The following is an 18,393-nucleotide window of genomic DNA, read 5'->3' as shown; positions in this document are numbered from 1 at the left end:
TGTATGAAACACTATGCTCTGGGTAGATATGAACAGCTGGGTACAGCTTTCATACATGAGGTTTGGTCTCTCCCTTTTACGTATAGATGTACAAGAGACGGTACAGAGGTTTATTTGAAAGGTGAGGAGTGTACCTCGACACCTGATCATTCTGTAATTTGTAGGCACATTCAGTTACACGGTGCATGCAATGTACACGCCCCGAATTTGGCCTGCGTCCTCAAAGGTATCCCAGTACCAGTGATTACACCATCTTTCACGCTGCTTGCAAACGGTAGTTATTTGATTTTGAATAATGAAGCTTGCTGCGGGATGTTAGTGGGAATCCCATATATAGTAACCGTATCGCAGAGAGTAGTCTGCTGCAATAATGTCCTATTTCCTCCCCCGCATGGGCGGCTGGCCATGCGGCTGGCATCTGGCCTTCGATTCCGACCTTGAAAGCAGAGTTCAACAAGATGAGCAGAATAAGAGCTCTATTGTCCCAAAAGGAGGTGCCATTGACTTCCTCCCGAGAAACGTTTGTCCTTCACGTAGCAAATACGCGCACTGAGGTACAGGCGCTTTTGAATACTGACCTCCCCCTGCATTTTGGAGCTTTGATCCAAACAATTTTCAATGCCTCGTCCACAACCGGCCTGGCTCATTTTTTTAAACTTGTAGGCTCAGGCCTCGTGACCTCCTTCCAAACTATTTTTGGTGTGATTCCGGCATTTTTTCATTCTATTTTCTCGAGCGTCTTTGGCGGTGTTCCGCTGATTCTGGCGCTGGTAGCAGGTGTGCTACTTTTACTTTTCGTACTACGAAATGGCTGCTCTTTCTGTGCCACACGACAACCTGTCCCGTCTGCATCTTCTTCGTGTCAGGATGCTTGAATATTATGGTACGCTGCCATTGGCGACTTTGAGCCTGGCGTATGGATTATCCTTCCGGTATTCCTACTTCACCTGCGTGCAACCTGTCTTTCACTGCCTAGATTGTCCCTTTGTGTGGCCTCTGGATTTGTGCTTAACCAACATGGTGTCTCCGGTGCCGGATTATGATCGACTGATGAGGCCCTTAGTGTCTCACGAGTTTGCCTGTTCTGGTGTTCGGATTATGGCCTGTGGTGCGGCGCATGGTATCCTGGGTAATTGGGACATCGCAAGGGCTGCCTATGACTTCTTGGATATGAGCTATCTGGAGGAACACGTCGGTTGCCCTCTGATCGTGCTAGAGGCTCCGCTTATTGAAGAACATGTATGTTCCTTTTCTTTGATTAACTGGATGGCTGAGACTTTTAGTGGCTGTGCAAACGATTTTCTGTTGGAAGCTGTTGTCACGTATGCTGCATACACGTTCATGGATTGAGTGAACTGTCGTCCACTATGTTTTTTCTCCCATGTCTTGAACATTACCTGTGACTTTGTATTGCTGGCCAAAGCAGTATTTTTCATTTTTTTTCCCTCCTGTTCCTTCTTGAGTTTTTTTTTTTTTTGGCCCAATTTTTTTGTTCTTTCTCGAACTTTTTCTGGATCGATATTTGGTTTCCAAATTGAATACGCCTTGTTCTGCTCTGTCGAAACTGAACTCTGCGTTCTCTCATTTCTTCCCTACTGGTTAGTGCTTCGATCAAAGGGGCATGTAGTAAGGAATCCCTTAATACGTACATACATTGTTAAGTTAGCATAACCACGTTCGATGTTAGAAAGCCATCTTGCTGCTTTTGCGCACGACACTGCGTCTACATGTTATTGTTTAAACAAACTGCTGACTCGCGCTTTGCCTCACACGAGAGCAATCTGTTGTTACCATCCCGAGCTCTGCGCAGCGACCTTGGTCTGTACATGGTGTAACAAACAGTCTGGGTTGTTCGACAATGCATGTTTTCCACTCTAGGTTGATCGACCCACTATTTAGCCATAACACACAGGCAGCTGCGAATACCTGAAAGCTGGTGCTTTTAATATTGCAGACATCATGTTTAATATTCAGACCGAAGACGAGCCTTCCTGCGAGAAGACTCCTGATGCTCCTGTGATGTGATTTCACTAAGCTGATCTTTGAGGTATGGGGTCCCCTATTCAAGCCTAAGAGACCTTTTATTAGCATATTAATAATATTAGCTTCTTACTAAAGGGAAGGTGGTAGTATCCACTGTCATTTATAACATGATCACTCCTTTTATATTCTATGGTATTGTAACGATGCTGATGGTTTTAATTATAATCATTTGTCTGCTTGTATTAGCCAAAGTACTGCATCTGAGGACACGTGGTCTATAAAAATAAATTCTTTTTATTTTCACCGTGTCTCTGTTTATTCTTGTTGTGGACTGCTGTGAGAATAATATACGAACAGGTATTTCCGATTCCCACCATTCCTGAGAGTACACTGAGTCGCTTGTTCTGGGTTGTCTTTTCATTGGGATCGCCGAGCCAAATCTCGGATAACGAATGGGACACTTATGCTAGCCGGATACTGGGTTCTGGGTTCTGAGGTGAGTTTCTGGTACACCACAATTCACTGAGGTCCTGGGGATCTACGCATAGTTCTGTGTATAAGCAGAATCCCTGCAACATGGCGCACCTAAAGTTTGGTCTATGAGTTGAAACGCCTTAGTAGTGCTTATATTAGTCCACAACACCCTCATTCTTGTTTCCGGATAACAAGTCTGACGGATTTAAACCTACCTATTTCTGTTGATATAGGTTTCTTCAAGCTTGATCATTAAAAAGGTTATTGAACCCTTGTGCTACTGATTACTTCGAGTGTAGCTTGTCCTTATGGCGGTAGATATAGCGGCGAATAGCCGTGCAGCTCTGAAACGTCATTTGACGCAGTATGGGGTGCCGGACACTGGTATGAACGTCATCTTTGTGGTAGGAGCCGATGCGGCTCATCCTTATGAGTTATTCTACTCTTGGGTGACGCTTCCGGCAGTGAGTGAGGACGATAACTTCTTTCATTCTTACACTGCCACTGCCGTGCCAGCGAACTATACACCGTATAGGACACAGGAAATACCAATATCTGCTTGGCAGCATCTTATTTGGTTTAATGGCGCCCTTCCCCATGCGGTTATACCGCAGAGATTGGGCCCTTTATCAATTGCAGGGGCCACTTGGCCGGTACTAGCCGGATTTACGCCTCATCCCCGTTACCTCACGGTGACGGTGGCTGAATTGCGTGTACTACACACTGCCCTTATTACAGTATATAGGGCGTTGGTACAGTACGTGTCACGCAATGTGCAGGCCGGGGCACCTGCTGTTGCGGGACAGCCTACTGACCACCACGCGGTAGTCATTAGTCCTGTTATGGTTAATTCTGTTATGGGCAAGCGCCCCCAAAATCGGGATGATTTCCCTTTTTGGCTTGCTGAAAAATTTGACCAAATAGAAGCGGTTTACCCGAATACTACTCCTGTGGAGAAACACAGGATCCTTACCATAAGTTTGCCTAAAGACTTGGTCCCCGACATTGATGATTGTGTAAATTGGGGCAAGGTCTTTGCAGCGACGTACTCGCAGTGCTTTGGCACTCCGTCTATGTCGGTGCTGCCCTCTGTTATTAAACGTGTTCAAGATAACCACGGAGCGGAGTCTGCGATAGAATTAGGCATGCGGCTCCTCGGACAGTTTGACCTGGTGGCTACCATGATAATGTGTAACCTTAAGGGTGATGCTATGCAGTTCCAAGTTCGTAATGAACTGAAGAAAGTTGCTGATGAGGACAAGCCGCGGGAGTTTGCGAAAATAATCTCGTCGGCGTACAGAGATTTGGGTCGTAGCTCTTTAGGAGTTAAACCTGTGATCAAAACTCCCGAAATTAAGCAGCAGGGTAAGGCGGAAGCCTCTGGTAGGGATGACCGTCCAAACTTTCCGAAACAGAGTTGGCGGTCCAAACAACAGGGAAAGCAGCAGCAGAAACAGGGGTCTCGGCCTGCCTCTCCCGTTCAGTCAGGTAGTGAGCGCACTTATGATCTGCGTGATCGTGCTACTATTAAGTCTCCTGATAGATTTCAGGTTTCTGAACAACGTTCTCCTCGTTCTTCACAGGAAACATCGGCTTCACAGTCCGGTGGCGGAGGCGGTGGCAAAGGTTGGGGGGCTCCACAAACACGTGACCAACCCCGACAGACTGAGGGTAAAGGCAAGCAGGACGAATTTGCACGACAAAGACCCCCGTTTCAGAAGAAGAAAGTGGCTGCTCTGACAGCAAGGTATGCCTCAGATAGTGCGGACACAGCTTCGGAACCGGACATGGGCGCTGACGCTCCTGGACAGCGCAGCGGAAATTACCATAGTCCGTCAAGCTCTGCGTCCATTTCTGGCGGCGACAGCAACTGATATATTGGTTACTGTTGAAACAGCTGACACCAGAGTGGCTCCCCCTGACAGACTTTACGAAATAGTCTTACTAATTGAGGGTGACATACAACGTACAATAAAGGGGATTTTTTGGGATAATCTGACTACCACATATGATATCCTCCTAGCGGAGGCAGATTGGCCCCGAGCTTTCATTTTAGAAGCTCCTAGAGGGGAGGAGGTAATCCTCCCGTCCTTTGCGCACACGGTGCCTAAGGACCAGGCTGAAGTGTACGCTGAGGAGTGGGCACTGGCGCTTGCGCCGGCGGTGTACCGTACTCAAGTGGGATGGGACCGGTTGTCCCCCTGCCATGAGATTCCATTACGGTCTATGCCCCAGCCTCAACCCCAATATCCCATGCGTCGTGAAGCTAGACCGCACGTCGCTGCAATCCTTGAACAATTGGAATATCAGGGTGTTATTGAAACTTGTGTGTCCCCTATGAATAACCCTTTATTCACTGTGACGAAGCCTGACGGGTCGTACCGTTTAGTTTTGGATTACCGGCACTTAAATTCGCATTGCCGGACCTGCGCGGTACAAAATACTCACAGCTCGGCTCTTGTCGACAGTCTCGTGGGTAAGAGATTTAAAACGACACTTGACATTTCCAATGGCTTTTTTAGCCATAACCTGTCCACACTGAGTAGCCAGTGGACGGCGTTTACTTCGGGCGGCAAACAAAAACAGTTCACAAGATTGGCCATGGGCTATAAAAACTGCCCTGGCGTCTTTTCCGCTCGCGTGGTCTCTCTCTTAGAGAGAATAGACCCCGACGCATACTTCTATGTTGACGATATCTACCTCACGGATGATGAACTGATGCCACATCTGTCTCGAGTCGACAATATTATAGTGAGTTTTGCAGACTATGGCTACAAATTTAATTTTGCGAAGTCTCACATCGCGGAATATACAGTGTTGTTTTTGGGCTACGAGCTCAACAATGAAGGTAAGGGATTGGCTCCTCACTTTCTGGAGAAGTGCGCATGCCTGCGTGCTCCTACAACACTGAAAAAATTACAATCTTTGCTGGGCTTTCTGAATTTCGGACGTACGTATATTCCTGATTATGCCCAGCGTATCAAGCCGCTTTATGCCTTGGTACAACCTTCTTTTTCGAAGTCTAGCTGGCAGCTAGAACATACTGCTATTCTTCAGTCTTTACAGGCTGATCTTCTTGCTTCACAATACTTATTGACGCATGATAATCGCACTAACCTGGTAATGAGAATAGTACCGGGCGCAGTGGGTTTCACGTACTTGACGTTCAATGAGGGCGATACAGTCCCCATTGCGTATAAATCACACTTGTACACCTCTGCTGAGTTGCGTTTTTCCACGGTCGAGAAAGTTCTGACGGCAGTACAGATGGCGATCCTTAAAGAACGCGCACTGTCACATGGAAAACAGATACTGGTTGTAACACCGTATCCTGCCCTAGAGGCGGTGACAAAGGCAAGTGTACCAAATTCTAAAGCTTTGCATCCACGGTGGATACAATGGGCCACGACTCTGACGTCGCCAGATGTCACTTATATCTTTGACGATTCTTTACAGACTCAGGAGTACTTACAGTATGAATTCGTTCATCCAGCTCCTCTGTCTTTGCGCCCACTCGAAGAATACCATTGTGTCATATACACTGACGGCTCGGCGCAGCCGGCGATTGGATCAAAGCATGCTTATTCTGCGGCTTGCGCAATTGTCGTAGGTACATTCGTAAATGGTGAATTCCAATCTGATGCAGTGCATACGCAGTCATTGGGTGATTGTACCGCGCAATTGGCGGAGCTTCGGGCTCTGGTGCTTGCACTGGAGTTTGCTGATCCCCGAGTCACTACTCTTATAGTGAGTGACTCCTTTTATTGTGTCCAGTCCTACAATGACAATTTACACTTCTGGTCTCAGAACGATTATCGAGATACCAAAGGTAGCACAATTAATCATAAACTGCTTTGGGTTAGAGTGGCAGACTTTAAAGAACGTCTCCCTCTTGTGAATGTTATTCACACTCTTGGTCACCAACGACTTGGTGTCCATGCTGTCGGTAACAGCTTGGCTGACGAGGCAGCAAAAACCGCAGTGGCTACGTACTTAGTGGCAGCAGTTACAAGATCTAAAAGTAAGATTTATGATGACATCTTGGCAGCTATTGCTGCTACAGAGAAGGGAAGTGATTACCCGAAGGGTTTTCCTTCTCGTTATTTTTATCACTTAAGTCCTGATAACGTCCCGTTAGTGAGGATTAACGACGTTGGTGACAGAATTATTCCCAACGCGGACTGCAGACCATCTCTGATACTAGCAGCGCACGAGGGGTTGGCGTCAGCCCACGCCAGCCTGTCCGCTACTATATCTCTGTTACAACAACGTTATTGGTGGTTTGGTTTATATAAATAAGCGCGCGCTTATGTTCTTGATTGTGACATTTGCCAACAGATTAAACCTTCCACTGTTGCGCGCCCACCACAAACACAGTTGTACATATCTAATAAACCATTTGGTTGTGTTTATCTAGATCACTGCGGTCCTTTTTCTTCTGATACTGCGTACAAGTATATCTTGGTTGCAGTGGATTCGTGCACACGTTTTCTTTGGGTATGGCCACAAAGGAGTGCTGATTCACGGACTATCATCAGGGATTTGCGTGTCTTTGTGGGAACTTTTGCGTGTGGTACCTTCCATTCTGATCAGGGCCCTGCGTTCGCCTCTAAGGCTTACAAGGAGGCTATGAGAAATTTGGGGGTCCAAGTCAAATTTTCGTCCCCCTACCGACCTGAGGGTAATAGTGTGGTGGAGCGAATGAACCGTGACTTAAAGCAATCTTTGACAGCACGGGTTTTAGGCACAGGCCGGAATTGGCTAGCCCATCTGTATAACGTCCAACGTGCACTTAATAATCTCCCTAGAAGGTCTCTGGGTGGGCGGACCCCATACATGATGTTCTTCGGAATCAGAATGTTTGTCCCAGACCTTGATGGTCTAGACATGGCGGCGTCGACCGCACCCTTTGACGTAGATGATCACTGTGCTGTTTTGCAGACCCTACAAGAAGCCAGAGACACTCTTTCGAAGGAACACTTGCCCTCCACATCTGATGCTGAGCTTCAGATTCCGGTAGTCGGCTGGCTACCCCGAGTTGGAGACCTGGTCTGTGAGAAGGTGGAGAACAAGAAGGAGTTCGGCCCCTCTTACCGTGCACCAGTTCCAGTGCTTGGAGTGCAGGGTACAAGAACAGTCATTTTACCTCCACTTCCTGGTCGCAAAGAAAACAGGTACATCTCTATTGACAATGTCAAACTTCAGCGAGTGGCCGATACTTCTTAGTATGACTCCAGCAGTTTCATGCCAGACGATGCAAAGAAATTCAGTGTTGCTTCCTGCTTCTACCACCTTGTCTGATGTTGCCATCGAGATGCAGTCAGTTACTGATCCCTTGTTAATACCGTTGGCTGGTGGTCTGCCCGAAGAGACTGAGTATGCTTATCCTACAAATGGTAACTCGCCTGTTTTACAATCTACGGCGGTTGACCAGTCACGTTTCTCCTTTGACACTAACTCATTGCCCTCCACTCCCCCTTCGAACATTGCTGTTTTTGCTAGTTGGTTTAAAAGACATTGTTTGGTTACCCCTTGGACATACATCTGGCTGGTGCTTTTCAGTATTTTTTTGTTTATGTCCATTGGATTTGTAATAGTGTTTTTCCGTCTGGTGGATGGCCACTATCTCAAAGAGAGATCAACAATTAGACTTATCAATGGAACTTTGGCCCCCCACTCCTCGTCCCACATCATGAAAAGGGACCAGACTTTTGTGAATATTACTGCCTGGCCTGTTTTGGATGGAATTGCTTGGGATGCTGTTAAATTCCAAATTCATGGTCCTACAGAGGTCATCAATGTACCTAATATATTTCGTGTTTCTATGGGTGATGTGGTTAAGCAGAACATACGTTCTGATGATTGGGATGTTCGTGCCATTGAAGCACTGTTTTCTGATTTGAAATATTATGCCGCTTTTGATGCAGAAGATTTATATGAAAATGCGGCTAACTATGCAGAACAGTATTGTTTTCAGCATTATGACAATCCCTTCCTGCATAAAGCGAACACATTTCGTAATTTTGTAAATTTTACCCAATGGGAAGACTGTCCCACCCCGTCTTTCGGCAGTTCGCCTACATTGGTTGATAAGTATACTTATTTTACTGATTTCAGTGTTTCCAACCCGGCATCCTTTTATTTTAAAGTGATGCCTGAGTCTGCCTCGAAGGTTAGACTGACACATACCAAATTACTCTATTCTAAGTCCTTTATGGATGAGTTGTCAATCAAAGGTTATGATCTGTGGAAGGCTACTATTGATCTTAAATCGGTTTGGGGTTCCAAACCATGGCAGATTCAGGGAACTGAAGCCTTACATCGTGCCTGTCAACCATCTTCCAGACCACCTGTTTCGGATTGGCCACTTCTAAAAAGCTAAATTTCCCTTCTGTTCCGGATCTGGGCGCTTACCCAAATTGGGATAACCATACAGATCTGTCCCTTCCTGCTTTGCAGTCATTAGTTTCTAATACATCTTTCAATATTTCGAAATTTAGTAGCGAAGGATGGTTAATTTGGCAAAGCAGTTCCGATACCTGTCAACGTCGTTTTCTAGGTCTGAAACCGGGGTTTACTCAGCAACTCGTGGACCCTCGGTTTGAGTCCTCTCATACAGTAACTACCTACTCTGTAGGGAAATTATGTCAATCCTGGCTGCGACATTCCACCTTGGCATCTGTCAAAGTTCATTTATCAAAATTACATGACAAAATAGATTTGATTGATTTTGTTAAAGGTCCTGTGAGTGGCAGATCCAAGAGGTGGGCGTATGCTATTTACAACGAAGTATGGAAATTGTCACAAATTGAGGCAGCTTCAAGATTAAGGGCCATTGATCAAGCAAATATGGAAAAAGTTTTGGCAGTTATAGATAACAGCATTAACACACTTTCTTCCAGAATTTATACATTAGACAATATTGTTTCTTCAATTGTTGATATTGTACATGATGATATGTCTGTATTGTATCATGGTCAAAACCAGTTGCGTTCTGTTATGCAGTTTGCATGGACATTACAAACGTTAAAGGCAGGAAAGGTCCCCTGGGACTATCTGAATACAACATCATTATTCCTTCCCTTTAACCTTACTGTAAAACAGCAGTTCATGTCCATAAAGGATGCTACATATTCATTGTTACACATTGAAAAATTGGAGCCGTTACCTTTCTCTGTGGCGGAATTAAATTCAGCCGTGTGGTTAGTACATGGGTTGATCACGCTCCCTTTCGCGCTTTTTAAGTTTACGTCCTGTATGAAACACTATGCTCTGGGTAGATATGAACAGCTGGGTACCGCTTTCATACAAGAGACGGTACAGAGGTTTATTTGAAAGGTGAGGAGTGTACCTCGACACCTGATCATTCTGTAATTTGTAGGCACATTCAGTTACACGGTGCATGCAATGTACACGCCCCGAATTTGGCCTGCGTCCTCAAAGGTATCCCAGTACCAGTGATTACACCATCTTTCACGCTGCTTGCAAACGGTAGTTATTTGATTTTGAATAATGAAGCTTGCTGCGGGATGTTAGTGGGAATCCCATATATAGTAACCGTATCGCAGAGAGAAGTCTGCTGCAATAATGTTCTATTTCCTCCCCCGCATGGGCGGCTGGATGTTTCCATCTGGCCTTCGATTCCGTCCTTGAAAGCAGAGTTCAACAAGATGAGCAGAATAAGAGCTCTATTGTCCCAAAATGAGGTGCCATTGACTTCCTCCCGAGAAACGTTTGTCCTTCACGTAGCAAATACGCGCACTGAGGTACAGGCGCTTTTGAATACTGACCTCCCCCTGCATTTTGGAGCTTCAATCCAAACAATTTTCAATGCCTCGTCCACAACCGGCCTGGCTCATTTTTTTAAACTTGTAGGCTCAGGCCTCGTGACCTCCTTCCAAACTATTTTTGGTGTGATTCCGGCATTTTTTCATTCTATTTTCTCGAGCGTCTTTAGCGGTGTTCCGCTGATTCTGGCGCTGGTAGCAGGTGTGCTACTTTTACTTTTCGTACTACGAAATGGCTGCTCTTTCTGTGCCACACGACAACCTGTCCCGTCTGCATCTTCTTCGTGTCAGGATACTTGAATATTATGGTACGCTGCCATTGGCGACTTTGAGCCTGGCGTATGGATTATCCTTCCGGTATTCCTACTTCACCTGCGTGCAACCTGTCTTTCACTGCCTAGATTGTCCCTTTGTGTGGCCTCTGGATTTGTGCTTAACCAACATGGTGTCTCCGGTGCCGGATTATGATCGACTGATGAGGCCCTTAGTGTCTCACGAGTTTGCCTGTTCTGGTGTTCGGATTATGGCCTGTGGTGCGGCGCATGGTATCCTGGGTAATTGGGACATCGCAAGGGCTGCCTATGACTTCTTGGATATGAGCTATCTGGAGGAACACGTCGGTTGCCCTCTGATCGTGCTAGAGGCTCCGCTTATTGAAGAACATGTATGTTCCTTTTCTTTGATTAACTGGATGGCTGAGACTTTTAGTGGCTGTGCAAACGATTTTCTGTTGGAAGCTGTTGTCACGTATGCTGCATACACGTTCATGGATTGAGTGAACTGTCGTCCACTATGTTTTTTCTCCCATGTCTTGAACATTACCTGTGACTTTGTATTGCTGGCCAAAGCAGTATTTTTCATTTTTTTTCCCTCCTGTTCCTTCTTGAGTTTTTTTTTTTTTTGGCCCAATTTTTTTGTTCTTTCTCGAACTTTTTCTGGATCGATATTTGGTTTCCAAATTGAATACGCCTTGTTCTGCTCCGTCGAAACTGAACTCTGCGTTCTCTCATTTCTTCCCTACTGGTTAGTGCTTCGATCAAGGGGGCATGTAGTAAGGAATCCCTTAATACGTACATACATTGTTAAGTTAGCATAACCACGTTCGATGTTAGAAAGCCATCTTGCTGCTTTTGCGCACGACACTGCATCTACATGTTATTGTTTAAACAAACTGCTGACTCGCGCTTTGCCTCACACGAGAGCAATCTGTTGTTACCATCCCGAGCTCTGCGCAGCGACCTTGGTCTGTACATGGTGTAACAAACAGTCTGGGTTGTTAGACAATGCATGTTTTCCACTCTAGGTTGATCGACCCACTATTTAGCCATAACACACAGGCAGCTGCGAATACCTGAAAGCTGGTGCTTTTAATATTGCAGACATCATGTTTAATATTCAGACCGAAGACGAGCCTTCCTGCGAGAAGACTCCTGATTCTCCTGTGATGTGATTTCACTAAGCTGATCTTTGAGGTATGGGGTCCACTATTCAAGCCTAAGAGACCTTTTATTAGCATAATAATAATATTAGCTTCTTAGTAAAGGGAAGGTGGTAGTATCCACTGTCATTTATAACATGATCACTCCTTTTATATTCTATGGTATTGTAACGATGCTGATGGTTTTAATTATAATCATTTGTCTGCTTGTATTAGCCAAAGTACTGCATCTGAGGACACGTGGTCTATAAAAATAAATTCTTTTTATTTTCACCGTGTCTCTGTTTATTCTTGTTGTGGACTGATGTGAGAATAATATACGAACAGGTATTTCCGATTCCCACCATTCCTGAGAGTACACTGAGTCGCTTGTTCTGGGTTGTCTTTTCATTGGGATCGCCGAGCCAAATCTCGGATAACGAATGGGACACTTATGCTAGCCGGATACTGGGTTCTGAGGTAAGTTTCTGGTACACCACAATTCACTGAGGTCCTGGGGTTCTACGCATAGTTCTGTGTATAAGCAGAATCCCTGCAACACAAGCACTTATGGCAGGCCTATAGTGTGCAGAGCTGTGGGGCTATAAAAAAGTGGAAGGGCTGTCTGATGCAGAGAACCACTTTTTTGTTACTTACTTCTGCTTGTCCCTGGGACCCCTATGGACGCATTAAGACATTAATTGGGTGTTAAAGCAGTTGAGTAGTCTGCAGCGTTATGTCCTATCCAATATTGGTTAAGAATCTGGACAAAACCAGAGCTGAAATCTTATCTGGACATCATGCGAGAGATATGGTTGCAAGCTGGTTTAGTCATATGGCTAACATTTTGCTAACCAGCGGATGTTCTGACTGCTGGCTTGAGACAGAAGAAATTATGAATGGCGTAAAGACCATAAAGGAAAGGTTATGGCAATATATGTCTATTAATATGTCAGGACAGAAGATAGATCAGCTTCGGATAATAAAGCCCTATCCTTTCTTTGAAACATATCTGGATAAACTGTATCCCTCTTTCAAACAACCATTGTAATCAACTTCAGGCTTGGTACTATGCCTGTGAAACAATTCACTTGCTCACGGAAAAAGAGTGGAAGCAGTAAATCTGCCTGTTGATGTGACTTTGGGGGCAGGGCCTGGAATGCACTTTATGTTGATTTGAACTTTTACGTTAAACGGTCGAAGAGAATATCTCCGCTCACTTTTTATTGCATATGCAATAAGCAACTGCAAGAATGCTTTGAAATTGTGTATGCGCAATGATTGTGACTAGTTTATTGACCAAGTCTATCATACATATATGATGCTTGGAGTGTAACTAGACAATTTCACTAATGCTGTTGCTTAAGGAATTTGTTTTTATTTATAAATTTTTCCTGCACATATTGTTGATTGGCCTACAGTCGCCTATAATTGCTGTGGGATGCTAAGGGGATATTTGGCTTGTGCAAACTTGTTTGAATGATATTTAAACATTTTTGGGATGATCCAATTAGATGTCTGCTTGACTAGGGGCCTGATGAATTTGGCTGTTTTAGGACTGGTAATGCGTCGTAGTTGGATTCACCGGTGCAAACGAGGCGGTCTGCATACCGTATTATGAGTTACGTGGTTTGTGGAATGAAAGACTGCTGAATCACCGCTGACACTGCCAGCCATTTGCTGACCGCCTTGATGGCAGTAGGGCAGTACAGGGAAGTTTGCCGCCATTCGAATTACAAGTTGGCTTTCTGATGAGCCGACCATGATGGTTGGACCGCATGCTTCGAGTCAGCTTAATCAAAGGATTTGCTGTGAATACTCACCCATTTCATTTTCCTCCCCTCAGTCACCAACATGGTTACCTTCCTCAGGGCTCCCCTTCACTGCAGCATCTTCACCCCGAAAAAAAACTACTCTGTTGGTGCTGGAATCAAGTTAAGTCCTTTTTGTACCATTTACCCATAGACTGGACTGGGCCAAACTCACAATCAGGCCCTAGGTGTATTTAACTCTTTTTTATGGATATTACCGTTTTGGAGTAGGTTGATGACTATGCCAAGCACTTTTTGTATTGTTAGGGCCACTCGGCGACGCACTCTAATAGCGAACCAGCCTATTGGTAGGCATTAGAATAATTTATGTGGCCAGCAATTGATGTATTCCCGGCAAGATGTAATTATGATGATAATAATAATAATAATAATTTATTGTACAGTTAGTTAAAACTCACTATATAAAAGAGAGAAAAACAACCATTCAGCGATAAAATTATGTTTGGCATTATCTTGTACTATTACATTTAAAACTTTTATAGTCTCAAATAAAGGTCTTATGAATCTCAGTTCCTGTTTATGTGCTGTCCTTTTCCAGGGTGATAGAGTGCTTGTGCTTCGGAAGTCAGGATACGAATTTGACAAGGCCTGGGCTATCTCGGTTTATTATCAATGCTTCCAGTTCGAGGACAATAAAGTGCTTGTGCTTCCGGGTACTAGACACAATTTGACAAGGCCTGTTTCAAGACTGGCTATCACTGTTCTTGATTAAGTGCTGTAGCTGCTTACTGTCTTCCTTGCGCCTTTTGCTAGGTCTTGAGTCTTCTAGCCACTTCATCGAAGTGCTTTGTTAATCGGCAGTTTAGTTGGATCTCGTCTGGGTTAAAACACAGCTTCATGGCCTGCCTGCAGCTTCTTATGCCCTTTTGATTCCATATTACACGAAGAGAGGTACGCCTTATGTCCATCAAGCTCGGGCAGATACAAATTATGTGTGTTAGATCCTCTTTTCCTTTTCCACAAAGACGGCAGGACTGGTCTTCCTCTTTCCTTTTCCAGGGTGCCAGATGAGGAAGAATTGGTAGAATGCCAAAACGCAGTTTTAAGAAATTTTGTTTCGTCTTCTGTCAGTCCCATTTTCAGGTATGCTTGAGGCTTAAGAGCTTTATAATCATTCAGTACTGTCCATCCATGAGCCATCTTAGCAAGGGTTTCCTTACCTTCTATTGTTGATATTAGTTTTGTTATTTTTTTTACTACTTTTTGAAACTTTTATTATCTATGGATGGCTCCCAAAGGTTTGTCAGTTCGAGATATTCCAATGATTCAAAAAGGTACTTCCTGGCTGGTGATAGGGTTGACAGTTCGGTCCAGAGATGGGCATTTAAGGATCCTTGCTCTGCTCCTCTGATTTTACGCCAGCTTCTTATGTAAGTGCCTCTTCTCTCCACTGTTTGTCTCTGTAGGCCAAATTCAAGACGTATTTGTGCAGGCAACACGTAGTTGGGCAGCTGGAAGCTAGTTCTGTATGTTCTACTGGCTATTTTATCTAAAACTGTCGCATCTTTCCCTTGCATTGGTTCACTCCCATATGTGAGCATTGACTGCAGTCGTGCTTTGATCACTTGTAAGAGAGGATCCAAGGTTCGGTCTTCTTCAAGGGCTTCATTGAGAAGTAGAATGTGGTGCCGTTCCCACGCAGGGCCTCTAGTTGTGGTATAAATGATCCTCTGTTGTCCAATAGTACCCCAAGGTATTTGTACATGGTTACCCGGTCTAGCCTCTGCCCTTCCAGGTACCATGAAAGTTTCTTTGATTTAATATAATTCACTGTCATTACTTTTGATTTGTTTAAGTTGATCTTTAATGCATTAATTTGTAAAAATGTGTTTGCTGTGTCCAGAAGGTATTGGAGTCCAATTGGAGACCGGCTTATTAGAACCAGGTCGTCTGCATATAAAAGGTTTGATGACAAGATATTTCCCAGCGGTGGGGCATGCGATTTGGTTTTTTCAAGTTCCCCTGGAAGGTCTGATAGAAAGAGGTTAAACTACATGGGTGCTAGGACACCTCCTTGCTTTAGGCCTTTGTTGGTGTTAAATCGCCTTGAGAGGTGCGTCCCAGATCCCAGCTTGATCTTGACCCAAGTGTCGGTATGCAATAAAATCAGCTGTTTCAAGAGGGACCTTGGTATCCCCCACTTTTCCAATTTCTGCCAGAGTTTGGCGCAATCTACATGATCGAACGCTGCGCTGTAATCTATGAAGCATAGGAATAGCGAGCTTTTTGCTATTTTAACCGCATCTGTCAGTAGGGTTGGTGCCGTGATGTTCGTTATTGTTCCCTGTCCACTGCAAAACCCTGTTTGGGTTGCGGAAATTATGCGTTTTGAGGTTGCCCAAGATGTTAGTTCCTCCAAGAGTAGTGCCGCATAATACTTTGCCTCTGTATCGATTAAGGCGATAAGTCGATAATTACTAGTATTGCTCCTTTCACCCTACTTATAAATTGGACTTATTATCGATCCTTTCCAGGATGATGAACATATTGCTGTTTCCTTGATTCTCTTGAGGACTGGTACCAATGTGTTGCTCCAAAAATCAGCATCATGTTTATACATTATTGGCGGGATTCCATTTGGACCAGGGGCACCTTCCAATTTCCCTCGAGATATTTGTAGCTTGACCTTGGCTGCTGTTATTTTGTTGTTTTTTTCCTTACTGCTTGATGGAGATTCTAAGTGCTTTGTTCCTTCCTCCTTCTGATTTGCATCTTTGCCCTCGAGCTCAACCTGATTGGTGCCCTTATTATTTACATGTTTTCCTCTGGCTAGGTCCACCTCTGGGTTTTTATCTTTGAAGTGACTTGATAAGTAGTGTGCCCAGTTGGGTTCTGATATGTGCGAGTTTACTCCACTATGTCCTGGCCGTTGAAGGTTGTGGATTGTCTTCCAGAACCTAGCGCTGTTCTTTATTTTCGAGTCATGCATTATTTTCACCCAGAGTTCCTCTTTCATTTGCCTTTTCTTTTCCCAGATCTTCCTTGTTTGCAATGCCTTTAAGTTCCATAACTCCTTCCGCAAGGCTTCGTTGTGTGGTCTTATACGGAGTAGTTTTAAAGTTTGGTTTATTTTTCATTTTAGGTTTTTTAATCTCAGGTGTAGTTGCCTTACTTAGTAGGTTGCCTAAGGTGCTCCCTTTAGGTATTTTTGGTTCTGTAGCATATGTTGATCCATGATCCTTTACAAATCCTTCCCAAGCCTCTAATGGATTCGTTGTCAAGCTAGTTTTTTGATGGATGCATTAGTTGACAGCTCTTCTATTTTGTTATAGTTGCACCTTATCCGTCTAAAATTCGAGGTGTGCTCTGTGCCTGCACTTTTCCTTACTTCCATGTCGTGCCCTCCGGTTACACGTAGTGTCACTTCATGTGGTAAATGGTCACTTTGACCGTTTTCACCCATTCTGAACGAACCTATGTTGTCGAACAATGGGAGAGTTACCAAGGTAAAGTCGGGGTAGGAAGAGGTGGTTGAAGAGAAATATGTTAATGCTGGTGGGCTGTCCTCTTTGAATCGGCCATTCAATACCCTCAGGTTTAGCTGCTCCAGGTCTTTTAGTAGTTGAATGGAGCATCTTGTTTGTTTATTCGGAAGTGCAGGCTCTTGGTGTGGTATTCCCTATGCTATGTTAAGTTCCTGTGCTATTTCATCTTCTGGTGTTGTTCCAAAGAGGTAAAGATTGAAGTCTCCCGCCAGGATTAGATTCTCCACTTCTCTTTCTTCCATTAGTCTTACTATTTCACTGACCAGTTCTTTTGCCCCTTTAAGTCTGTGCTTCGGGTGTATATATGTATTAACTATGAGTAGTGATTGATCCTCCTATTGAATTTTGATTGTTATAACTGTTGCCTGGATAGCACTTGGGGGAGCGATTTTTACCTTGATCTCTTCCGTTGTTCCTGTTGTTAATATTGAGGCGAAAGTCATCAGGCCACCTGAGCTGTGGCCATGTGTTGAGCCTCTGGTAGCTGGGTGGATATGTGTTGTGTATCCTTGTAAGGCTATCGCCTTCTCTTCCCAAGTTTCTTGGAGTAATATGAGATCAAACGCTTCCAAGTAGTTTAATGTTTCTGGTTCTTCCAGTTTGCTTCCCAGTCCGTTTATGTTCCAGATGCATATTCTGATGTCTGTGGGGGCAACTTTTGTTGAAATTTGGCCAGGTGCCCCTTGTCACTTTGTGTCCTCCGTTTTTATGGTTCACCATATATTTGCCCAGCTAGCGACAGGTTGCTGCATTGTTTTTTATAAGTGAATGACTGCTATAGACCCTGGAGAGTGACTAAGTGCTCCTTTTAAAATTGTTTTAACAATTTGTTGATGTTCATTACTACTTTCTTCTAGGAGGAGAGTGGGGTAAGTTGGTCTTTTTCCTGGTTCCAATTTTTTCCCCCATTGAGAGAATCTTTTCGTTTCCTCCAAGATTTGATCTGCTAGGTTATTTGTTTTCCATGTTGTCTTTGTCACTTCCGGGCCTTGTTGTTGTAATGAGGGTTGAAATTCAATTGCAAGCAAGTCTGTTGTGTTAATATGTTTCAGTTCTTTGACCGAGTGGATAAGTCTTAGTACGTTACCCCTATTTATGGTGTCCACTCTTCCTCTCGATTTATAGTCAGGGATGAATACAATTATGTCTGTCTCTTTTGATGCGGTAAGCGGGGTTTGCTGGTGTGCGATTTCCATGCATTGTTTGACCCCGTGTGAGAGCTGATTGTTGTTTTTGACTTCTGGAGGTTCTGTGCTGGCTCCTTGAGCGTCCTCTTTCGCCTGCTTATCAGCCAGCTTGTTCCTGCTATGTGCATTTTCCATCTGCTCATTTTCCTGAGACGCGATTGACTTACGGTGCTTAGCACTGTTTAGGGGTTGGTTATTGTTTATAGCTACTGTTATGATTCTGTTAGT

Source organism: Triturus cristatus, chromosome 2_1 (genome assembly GCF_964204655.1).
Source record: "Triturus cristatus chromosome 2_1, aTriCri1.1, whole genome shotgun sequence".
NCBI lineage: Eukaryota > Metazoa > Chordata > Amphibia > Caudata > Salamandridae > Triturus > Triturus cristatus.
This window is presented reverse-complemented; position numbering follows the sequence as displayed.